Source organism: Haematobia irritans, chromosome 2 (genome assembly GCF_050003625.1).
Source record: "Haematobia irritans isolate KBUSLIRL chromosome 2, ASM5000362v1, whole genome shotgun sequence".
Taxonomy (NCBI): Eukaryota; Metazoa; Arthropoda; class Insecta; order Diptera; family Muscidae; genus Haematobia; species Haematobia irritans.
Window position 1 is genome coordinate 13,842,690 of NC_134398.1, and position 12,603 is coordinate 13,855,292.

Sequence of the window (12,603 nt, forward strand, 5' to 3'; positions counted from 1 at the left end):
AGAAAATTTTGTCAAAATTGTATCTCTATAGAAAATTTTGTCAACAGTTTATTTCTATAAATTTTTTTCCAATATTTTTTTTATTTATTGAAAATTTTGTCAAAATTTTGATTTCTGTAGATAATTTGGTCAATTTTTTTTTATTTATTGAAAATCTTGTCAAAATTTTATATACTTATAGAATTTTGTCAATTTTTTTTCTATAGAAAATTTTGGATTCATATCGCTGCAATATTTCCACATAAGATTTGCTCGCAGTACCCCATAGTTCTATACCATATGTCCAAATTTCAAAGTATTTTTATATAGCAGAACCTTGTTTTCTAAACTTAATTGTGATTTCTGCCCCAGAAGCCAATGCATCCGTTTTGTTTCTAATTGTTGTCTTTTTACTTTTATGTGCTCTTTCCAAGTTAATCGTCTATCAACATGTAAACCAAAATACTTAACGCAGTTGGATGAAGGAATGATGTTACCGTTCAGATAAGCTTCTGGACAGTCTCCCTAATTAAGTGAAAAAGTCACATGTGTCGACTTGTATTTACTTTTATGTTCCACGATCACAGCCAAGTTTCTATTCGATCGAGATGATCTTGCAGTAGTTCCGATGCGTCCACAGGGGAGGTACTCACTGCTAGGACGGCTGTGTCTTCGGCGTAAGTGACCACAGTTACGTCATCATTAATTGGCAAATCATAAGTAAATACGGTGTAGAGAAAAGGTCCTAATACGCTACCTTGTGGAACTCCGGAGTTGATACTGTCGATTTCCGAATCCTCATCGTTGATGTTTACAAAAAAAATCTTTCATTCAGTAGTAGGATTTTATTATCAAATAAAACGAAGTGGGAAGTAGTAGTAGTTTAAAGAGCTTCTAGAGGATACATTTAATCCTTTTTCTTTATGTGAAGCACAAGAAGAAAAACGAGTCTTAGACTTTCCGTGTCAAATGCATCGTCCTATTAAGGCATTTACCTTTAAAGAAGTTCAAAACGAATTAAAGAAACTGAATTCCAAAAAAATCGCCGGGATATGATCTTATAGATGGCAAAGTGCTAAAAGCTCTACTCAAAAAAGGATTAGTGTTTCTTACTGTTCTCTTCAATTCTGCGATGAGACTAACTCACATACCAATATAATGGAAGCTTGCTAAAACTATAATGATATTGAAAACAAACAAGCCAGAAAATTCAATTACGTCATATAGACTTATAAGTTTGCTGCCAATAATTTCTAAAGTTTTCGAAAGACTTCTGCAAAGTAGACTACTACCTATCTTAAACGAACTCGATATAATTCCTGATCATCAATTTGGTTTTAGACATGGCCATGGCACAATTGAGCAATGTCACAAAGTCGTGCGAACAATACGTGAGTGTTTAGAGAACAAACAATTTTGCTCATCTGTTTTTCTAGATGTAAAGCAGGCTTTTGATAAGGTATGGCACAATGGCCTTTTATACAAGCTGTAGAAAATATTGTTAAAATTTCGTTTCTATAGGAAATTTGGGTCAAAATTTTATTTCTATAGCAAATTTTATCAATTTTGTCAAATTTTATTTCTATAGAAAATATTGCCAACATTTTATTTCTATAGAAAATTTTGTCAAAATTTTATATCTATAGAAAATTTTATCTGCTACTCCTATATGACCTAGATGCTCATATCATGACTCCCAGGTCCTCCATAATCCCTTATTCTATTTTCATTTCAATGATTTCGAAGATAAGATTTTATTTCATTTCGAATAAGATTTTTCGATAAGATTTACAAGGCCCAAATACTAAGAAACATCGTCCATGCTATGTATAGAAGATTACAAAAAATGCTTAACTGCCAGAAATTCTTTAACTAACATTTGCATTTCATTATACATACATAAATATTTCGTTCTCATAATTCCCCTTTTCAATTAGTCTCTTTAATAATCACCTCCAGACAAATTTGAGTATGCTTGACTTGCTATAATTATCTCGAAATTCAATTAAACCAATATTCACAAAAATTGTAATCACTAAGATGACATATGTAAGATGTCAAACAGTGAAGGAGAATGGAAAAACTATGGAAAAATATAATTGTCAATTATTTAAGGAGTTAACAAGATAGGAAAGTCAAGCGAAATCAACTAAATCATATGCTACATGCACATCACAGCATTATTAATATTTCTGGCATCTCAGATAAAAATTGAAAAGAATTATTTTTGTTTGTATTTTTGAGGGTTACATTAATCAGAATCCTTGTAGCTGAATCACCAAGTATTAAAGGAAGTTTTTCGTTTCTTGTTCTTTGTTCTAGTACACATACATATATCTGTAAACTATGAATTTTTGGCAACAATATTATTTTATATTATAACACTTTTTAACACTTTATATCAATTTTTATCATTTACCCCACTGTCAACCCAGCTTACCAGTCTTGCTAATGGGATTGTATAGCAAGTGCTATATGTCATATAGATTATGTGATTTGCTGTTAATTAATTTCGATTTAAGCCTTTTAGGCAAATGATGGTATGTAAATGAAAACAGGTGTTAATTCTATGGCAGGTCATCTACCACAAAAATATATCAAAATTAAATTGAAAAAAAAAAAATAATCATATATGACCACAAGTAATAGCAAATACTAGTGTAGTTTCATATGTCTGTGTTATAGATATACTTGTAGTATTATTTACTTCCAACCCATAAATATTTGGCAAATCTTAAGCTAACAAATTGAAAATGTAAAATAAATCATTTTGTGTAATTTTAATAACCATAAGTATAATAAATAATCCATTTGTATAGATGGGAATCATTAAATTAAAACAAAATTACAACAAAGATTAAATTCGTTGCAAAAAAAAAAAGCCAACACACCAACATTCCAATGTGTTGCTATAAAGCAATTGCAAAGACAGTTAGCCAAAAAGAGAGTAGGAGCTACAAGGGGAGATAGAGAGTGAATTACTATTAAGCAAATCTATACTGATGCATTGTCAATATATGCAATAACTTTCTAGCATACTTTTAGGATTATGTTAAGGGAATTGTAAGTATTCATTGTGTGCGTTGCATGCTATGGCATAAATCATAAACTTTCGATTGTTATTGCTGGTATTCTATATTTTTCGCAATTTTCTCCCTCTCTCTCTCTCTCTCTCTCTATCACCAGCTTTCACATCTTGTTCATGTCGAAATGAAAAAATACAATATTTTCAAAAAATTTATAACTACGAGTACAAAACATTTGTTAACAAATTTGATAACTTCAATTTGTAATACATTGTTTACATATGCAAAATGTTATGTACATAAGTGTGTACACATGCACTTAGTCAATTTATGAAAATGGATATGGGAAAAGCTTGCACCATGAAGTGTTGTGTACTTTCAAATAACACAAACATTTACTCTGTTGAATATATCAAAACAAAAAACAAACCAAATACTCAATATGAAGTATGCAAAACAATGTAGTGTTCTCACATGCTTCATTTAGAAGAGCAGCAATATAAAGCATCAACCAATAACACTTGGTCACAAATAACAAAATTGTCTCTGTTATTTGTTTCTAGCATACATTTTCCCATTGATTTTGACCTACTAAAAATTTGGTCTTTTCGGTTTTTTACCAAAAAAATTATAAGTTATTGTCAGATTTTGTTAGGTAAGAGCCTATTTTCTTTATAAAAAAAAAACCAAAGTTGCTGTTAGCATCGTGTTTTATATTTTATATGAATTTTTATATGGTTTTTTCTGCCACATTTTTACTAAAAAACGCCTTTTTTTAACCTTTATAAGCCGCCAACATCCAAACTACTTTCCCGATTTGAAACTTTTCTGAGAATGAGTTATAGACGGCTCAATTTTCTTTCATTTGAGTAGTAGTAGGACCAAATAGGTCGAAGAAGACGAAAGATATGCTCAAAATTGTAAGTGTACCTCCAAAAATTAAAAAAAAAAAGTTCAAAAAATTGTATCTCGAAAACCAATCGACAGAAAATTTTTTAAAACTCATTTTCGTGTTTAGTAGGTCAAAATCAATGAGAAAAATTATGCTAGAACCAATTCACAAAATGACTGTTGGCTAGTGTAATGGAAGTATTTTACTAACTTAGTTCGAAACTCTTAATACTCATTCCTAATAATCAGAAAAGTTTAAAAATGTTATATTCAATATCTAAGAAACATTATTCATACTCAGACTGTTTTTTAATAGCAATTAAATCGTATATATAAACCTATTAGCATTATTATATTGGCCGATTCATATGTGGAAGCCCTATTTCTCTTACCAAAAAGTAGACTTATGGGATAATACCTACATATATCTGTGGTGGTTGTAGGATCAACACCACTCTAACATATTTATATTTAATCAAGTCACATTTGATTTTTTATTTTTTGCTTAAAATTATTTTTACTTGTTAAACAATTAATTTGTTCATATCAAGATACCTTTGAATTTTTTATTTTCCTAAAAAATTCATTTTACTTGTTATCAAAATCAATTTTCAAATCGAGTTACCTTTGACTTTTCCAAATGAAATAATATAATATTTCCATCATAGTAATTATTGTGTGAATTTTTTATCTAGAATTAATGGTGGTTGTTTCTAAAGATACATGCGTGATTTAAAAGCTAATCATTTATTCTAAAACTCCAAAACTAGTATGATAACTCCGGGTTGTACGACTAATTGTCATTGAGTTATAACTTGCTTTGTGTAAAGGGTGATACGGTCAAAATTTGGTCAATATAAACTTGACGTATTTCTTTCAATTTTGCATTTAAAAAACCTGAACACCCCTCATTTTGAAGGTGTGTGTATTTGTAGAATGTTGCTCCTATTTTGATTTTGGAATTCACTCTTCAGTTGTCAAAATGCCGTCCAAGCCAGAAGAGCAGCGTATCAAAATTTTGTTCGCGCATCGCGAAAATCCGAGCTACTCGCACGCAAAGCTGGCAAAATCGCTAAAAGTTGCCAAATCAACCGTTACAAATGTAATTAAACTGTTTGGGGAACGTTTGTCGACAGCCAGGAAGTCTGGATCGGGGGGAAATCGAAAACCGGAAGCCGCTGAAACGACAAAGAGAGTTGCCGGTAGTTTCAAGCGAAACCCTAACCTCTCTCTCCGAGATGCCGCAAATAAGCTGGGTGTATCGTCTACAACCGTGCATCGAGCCAAAAAACGAGCCGGACTATCGACTTACAAGAAGGTAGTGACTCCAAATCGCGATGATAAACAAAATACGACGGCCAAAGCGCGATCCCGGAGGCTGTACACGACGATGCTGGCGAAGTTTGACTGCGTGGTAATGGACGACGAAACCTACGTCAAAGCCGACTACAAGCAGCTTCCGGGACTGGAATTTTATACGGCAAAAGGAAGGGGAAAGGTAGCAGATATTTTCAAGCACATAAAACTGTCAAAGTTCGCAAAGAAATATCTGGTTTGGCAAGCCATCTGTACCTGTGGCTTGAAAAGCAGCATTTTCATAGCTTCCGGGACTGTCAACCAAGAAATTTACGTGAAAGAGTGTTTGAATAAACGTCTGCTGCCTTTTCTGAAGAAACACGGTTGTTCCGTACTGTTTTGGCCGGATTTGGCATCTTGCCATTACGGCAAAAAGGCCATGGAGTGGTACGCCGCCAACAACGTGCAGGTGGTTCCCAAGGACAAGAACCCTCCCAACACACCAGAGCTCCACCCAATTGAGAAATACTGGGCTATTGTCAAGCGGAACCTAAAGAAGACCAAAAAACTGCTAAGGACGAGCAGCAGTTCAAGGCAAACTGGCTTTCTGTGGCGAAGAAGATGGACAAGGTGGCTGTACAAAATCTGATGACAGGTGTCTAGCGTGAGGCCCGGCAATTCGGATTTGGAAAAGCGAAAGCCTAACTGAATATTTTTCCTGAATTTTATACTAATTGAACTTGAAAAAGAAATTTAATTTGATTTTTTAAATAAACGATTTCACCGATTTACACGCGTTTTTCCTTGACCAAATTTTGACCGTATCACCCTTTACCCTAGGTGGTATAAGTTATACTGATAATGCTTTTTATATACAAAGTAAATGTAACTCATACAGCCTAGTATCTTATTAGAATTAAAGTTACTCATACTCATTATACAAATCACTAAAGGACCAAGATATAAGATTTTCATGATTTGTTTGGGTTTTATTATTTATAAAAATAATAAATTAAAATTAATTTTGGGAATTTTTTATTTACTTTCTAAAGTGTAAACAGTCTTTTCTTTGTCTCCTATATTTTTATTTTTGTATGACATTACAACATCACGAATTAAAATATAATTGTAACCAACATTTTTGCCCAGTGTCTACAGATTACTTTCATCCTACACTAAATTTATTCCAGCAAAGTATAATTACATATTCATCCTTCTGTATAAGCTTCTTCACCACATCCAAAGAGAAGACGACGAGAAGAGATGTAAATAAAATTACGGAGCATCTCTTGACGGGATTATATTTAACAAGTGAATTATGACACGCTATTTGCTAAGCTGAAGGTGTGAGCAAATTTGTACATGCTTTTTTTATACATTTATACTATTTGTCTTAACATATAATAAATTTATATAAAGATTTTTGTTTTTATAATAGCAATTTTCATAATTAAGTTGTTAGGTGGTTATTTTTTATGAAAAGTCTAGCCAAACACAGAGAAGAAGAGAATAGATAACAGACAAATATTTTTCTACAGTAAATATAACTTATTCACATTAGTCCTTACGGCAATTATTTTAAATGGTTATCATTTGTGATTTGTTCCGTTGCTGTTATTATTATACCCTCCACCATAGGATGGGGGTATATTAACTTTGTCACTCCGTTTGTAACACATCAAAATATTGATCTAAGACCCCATAAAGTATATATATTCTGGGTCGTGGTGAAATTCTGGGTCGATCTGAGCATGTCCGTCCGTCCGTCTGTTGAAATCACGCTAACCTCCGAACGAAACAAGCTATCGACTTGAAAATTGGCACAAGTAGTTGTTATCGATGTAGGTCGGATGGTATTGCAAATGGGCCATATCGGTCCACTTTTACGTATAGCCCCCATATAAACGGACCCCCAAATTTGGCTTGCAAGGCCTCTAAGAGAAGCAAATTTCATCCAATCTGGCTGAAATTTGGTACATGGTGTTAGTATATGGTCTCTAACAAGCATGCAAAAATTGGTCCCCATTGGTCCATAATTATATATAGCCCCCATATAAACCGATCCCCCGATTTGGCTTGCGAGGCCTCTCAAAGAAGCAAATTTCATCCGATCCGGCTAAAATTTGGTACATGGTGTTAGTATATGGTCTCTAACAACCATGCACAAATTGGTCCACATCGGTCCATAATTATATATAGCCCCCATATAAACCGATCCCCCGATTTGGCTTGCGAGGCCGGATCGGATGAAATTTGCTTCTCTTAACGGCCTCGCAATTTGCCATATAAACCGATCACCAGATTTGACCTCCGGAGCCTCTTGGAAGACCAAAATTCATCTGATTCAGTTGAAATTTGGTACGTGGTGTTAACATATGGCCTCAAACTCCCATGCAAGAAATTGGTCGATATCGGTCCATAATTATATATAGGCCCCATATAAACCGATCCCCAGAGTTGACCTACATAGCCCCTTGGAAGAGCAAAATTCTTCCCATTTGGTTGAAATTTGGTACGTGATGTTAGTATATGGTATCCAACAACCATGCAGGAATTGGTTCCTATCAGTCCATAATTATATATAGCTCCCATATAAACCGATCCCCAGATTTGACCTCCGGTACCTTTTGGAGAAGCAAAATTCATCCGATTTGCTTGAAATTTGGTACGTGGTGGTGGTATATGATATTTAACAACCATGCCAAAAGTGGTGCATATCAGTCCATAATCATACATAGCCCCATATAAACCGATCCCGACATTTGGTTTTGGAGCCTCTTGTCTTTTTTGTCTAATACATACCACATATGGACTAACTCACAATATAGAAAACGATGTTAAGAAGTTTTAAGATACCACAACCCAAGTAATTCGATTGAGAATGACAGTCTTTCGTAGAAGTTTCTACGCAATCCATGGTGGAGGGTACATAAGATTCGGCCTGGCCGAACTTACGGCCGTATATACTTGTGTTTTATTATGGCAATTTTCATAATTAAGTTGTTAGGTGGTTATTTTTTATGAAAAGTCTAGCCAAGCACAGAGGAGAAGAGAATAGACAACAGATAAATATTTTTGTACAGTAAATATAGCTTATTCACATTAGTTCTTAAGGCATTTTAAATGGTTATCATTTGTGACTTGTTCCGGTTGCTGTTATTTTTTTATAATTTCAAAGAGTTAAAGAGATTTTCAAAGAGATACAAATTAATTTAAAATAACTCATGCGGTCCGCTGAACTATTTAAAATAAGTATACGCCTAAATGGTCAATATGAATATTCATTATTTCAAATCATATTTCATTTGAATACAACAAAACTAAAATCTTATAATTACAGTGCTGCTCCGACTTATAATAAATGCATAAATAATATATTAATTATTAATTAATTATTTATATATCTGCAATCAAAACATTTCTTCGTTCAAAAATAATTCTAGATTTCATGGAAATCAAAGGTTTTCTAAAAGTTGAAAAACTATAATAGGGAAATGGATAATGTTTGGCATTGAGCATCCAACTCAACAGACATAAATCATATTTCTCTTTATTCTAGAGCTAAAAATAGAACCGACTACATATTTAATTTTCTTCCTTTATGCAAAATTGGAGTTTTTAAACTTTTTGCTATAAATGACAAATTTTGTGATATTTTTAATTCTCAGTTGTAACGCTTAAACACGGAATGGTGAAATTATTATACCCTATATCACAAGGTATAAAAATGCGTTTTCGGGACGCACTAAAAGGAATAGAATTGTGCCTCAGTTTCCCTACCCAGCAAAAAAGCGTCGCGAAAAAAGTAGTGAAAATGTTCTTTTTGGATCCCGAAGTAGTGCCAAATAGACGCAGAAGCGATGAATTTAACATGGGTTTGTCATAGGACGGATGTCCACCATATCAACAGCCGCTGCACTGAATTTGCATCACTTCTTAAGGTGTGAGGCGAATTCAGTGTTTTGGATGTGAATTAAGAAATTTTGTGATATTTTGACAAATAAATAATTTTTAAATTTTTTTATGATTTCTAATGCATTATAACGCTTGTGTGGAACGTTTGTGATCAAATATTTTCAAAAATTCGAAATTTTTCTACAAAGAATTTGGCATTTTTTCGGATAAATTTAAATAATTTGTACCGGTTTATTAATTCTTAATCTGTTTTTAACCTATTTGAAACAAAACAAAATAAATTTCCCATTAAAAATATGAAATAAACGAGTTATAAAGAAATTGACTCAAGTGAACTACCTGTGCAGTTAACATAAAGAACATCTTTGGGAGATCATTTTTAGATGTTCTTTTAAAGTTGTGCCTTGAGAAGAACTTCCAATTTTTTTTGCTGGGTACATAATCTTACTACCCGCACTGAAAAGAGTATTGTTGTGCACACGGTTGCCAACCAAACCAAAAATAATCCACCAAAATTTGGTGAAAATTCTACCAAAAAAACTACCAAACAAAAAAATTTTCTATAGAAATATAGTTTTGACAAAAATTTCTATAGAAATAAAATTTTTACAAAATTTTCTATTGAAATAAAATTTTGACCAAATTTTCTATAGAAATAAAATGTTATATTTCATGTTAGCCTGATACCGAAACAGGCAATTGACGTCCAAAAACATTATATCTAATTATACAATTATTTTTGAGCTTTATGGACAGATATAGATTAAGGAACATGGTTAATAGAGCCATTGACGTTTTCTTTTCAATGGCTCTACTAACCATGTTCCATAATCTATATCTGTCCATAAAGCTCGAAAAATAATTGTATAATTAGATGAAATAAAATGTTGACAAAATTTTCTTTAGAAATAAAATTTTGACAAAATTTTCTATAGACAAAAATTTTGACAAAATTTAAAAAAAAAAAAAAAAACAAGTATATACGGCCGTAAGTTCGGCCAGGCCGAATCTTATGTACCCTCCACCATGGATTGCGTAGGAACTTCTACTAAAGGCTGTCATCTACAATCGAATTACTTGGGTTGCGATAACACTTGCCGATGGCAAGGTATCGTAAAACTTTTTAGCACTGTCTTCTAAATTGTAAGTTAGCCCATACGGGGTATATATTAAACAAAAAAAGGCCGATTAAATACGTATATAATCTAGTTTGACAAAATTTTCTATAGAAATAAAATTTTGACAAAATTTTCTATAGAAATGAAACCTTGACAAAATTTTCTATAGAAATAAAATTTTGACAAAATTTTCTATAGAAATAAAAATTTGACAAAATTTTCTATAGAAATAAAAACTTGACAAAATTTTCTATAGAAATAAAATGTTGACAATATTTTCTATGGAAGTAAAATGTTGACAAAATTTTCTATAGCAATACAATTTTGACAAAAATTTCTATAGAAATAAAATGTTGATAAAATTTTGTATAGAAATGAAATTTTGACAAAATTTTGTATAGAAATAAAATGTTGACAAAATTTTCTACAGAAATAAATTTTTCACAAAATTTTCTATAGAAATAAAATTTGGACAAACATTTCTATAGAAATAAACTTTTGACAAAACTTTCTATAGAAATGAAATTTTAACAAAACTTTCTATAGTAATAAAATTTTACAAAATTTTCTATGGAAATAAAGTTTTGGTAGATTACAAAATTTTCTATAGAAATAAAATTTTGACAAAATTTTCTATGGAAATAAAATTTTGATAAACATTTGTATAGAAATAAACTTTTGACAAAACTTTCTATAGAAATGAAATTTTGACAAAACTTTCTATAGTAATAAAATTTGACAAAATTTTCTATGGAAATAAAGTTTTGGTAGATTATTTTTGGCGATATGGACCAATTTTTGTGTAATAAGTCATCGGCTATATATAACTAAAGATCGATATGGACCAATTTTTACATGGCTGTTAGAGGCCATATATTGTCAAAATGTACCAAATTTCAACCCTATCGGATGACTTTTGCTCCTCCAAGAGGTTCCGGACGTCAAATCTGGGGACGGTTTATATGGGAACTATATATAATTATGGACCGATATGGACCAATTTTTGCATGGTTGTTAGAGACCACATACTAACACCATGTACCAAATTTCAACTGGATCGGATGAATTTTGCTCTTCCAAGAGGCTCCGGTGGTCAAATCTGGGGATCGGTTTATATGGGGGCTATATATAATTATGGACCGATATGGACCAATTTTTGCATGGTTATTAGAGGCCGTAAACTAACACCAGGTACCAAATTTCAACCGGATCGGATGAATTTTGCCCCTCCAAGAGGCTCCGGAGGTCAAATCTGGGGATCGGTTTATATGGGGGCTATATATAATTATGGACCGATATGGACCAATTTTTGCATGGTTGTTAAAAACCGTATACTAAGACCACGTACTAAATTTCAACCGGATCGGATAAATTTTGCTCCTCCAAGAGGCTCCGGTGGTCAAATCTGGGGATCGGTTTATATGGGAGCTATATATAATTATGGACCGATATGGACCAATTTTTGCATGGTTGTTAGAGGCCGTATACTAACATCAGGTACCAAATTTCAACCGGATCGGATGAATTTTGCCCCTCCAAAAGTCTCCGGAGGTCAAATCTGGGGATCGGTTTATATGGGGGCTATATATAATTATGGACCGATATGGACGAATTTTTGCGTGGTTGTTAGAGACCATATACTAACATCAGGTACCAAATTTCAATCGGATCGGATGAATTTTGCCCCTCCAAGAGGCTCCGGAGGTCAAATCTGGGGATCGGTTTATATGGGGGCTATATATAATTATGGACCGATATGGACCAATTTTTGCATGGTTGTTAGAGACCGTATACTTAGACCACGTACCAAATTTCAACCGGATCGGATGAATTTTGCTGCTCCGGGAGGCTCCCCAAGCCAAATTTGGGGATCGGTTTATATGGGGGCTATACGTAAACGTGGTCCGATATGGCCCATTTTCAATACCATCCGACCTACATTAATAACAACTACTTGTGCCAAGTTTCAAGTTGATAGCTTGTTTCGTTCGGAAGTTAGCGTGATTTCCACAGACGGACGGACAGCCGGACAGACGGACAGACGGACGGACGGACGGACGGACGGACGGACAGACGGACAGACGGACAGACGAACAGACGGACGGACGGACAGACGGACAGACGGACGGACGGACGGACATGCTTAGATCGACTCAGAATTTCACCACGACCCAGAATATATATACTTTATGGGGTCTTAGAGCACTATTTCGATGTGTTACAAACGGAATGACAAAGTTAATATACCCCCATCCTATGGTGGAGGGTATAAAAAAATAAAATTTTTACAAAATTTTTTATAGAAATAAAATTTTTACAAAATTTTTTATAGAAATAAAATTTTAACAAAAATGTTCTATATAAATAAAATTTTGACA

At 33.0% G+C, this 12,603-nt stretch overlaps 1 protein-coding gene across 1 annotated transcript in view; it reads right to left on the minus strand.

Moving 5' to 3' along the window:
* sNPF (short neuropeptide F precursor) overlaps positions 1 to 12,603 on the minus strand; it is a 283,584-nt gene that overhangs the window by 236,353 nt on the left and 34,628 nt on the right. The window lies entirely within an intron of this gene.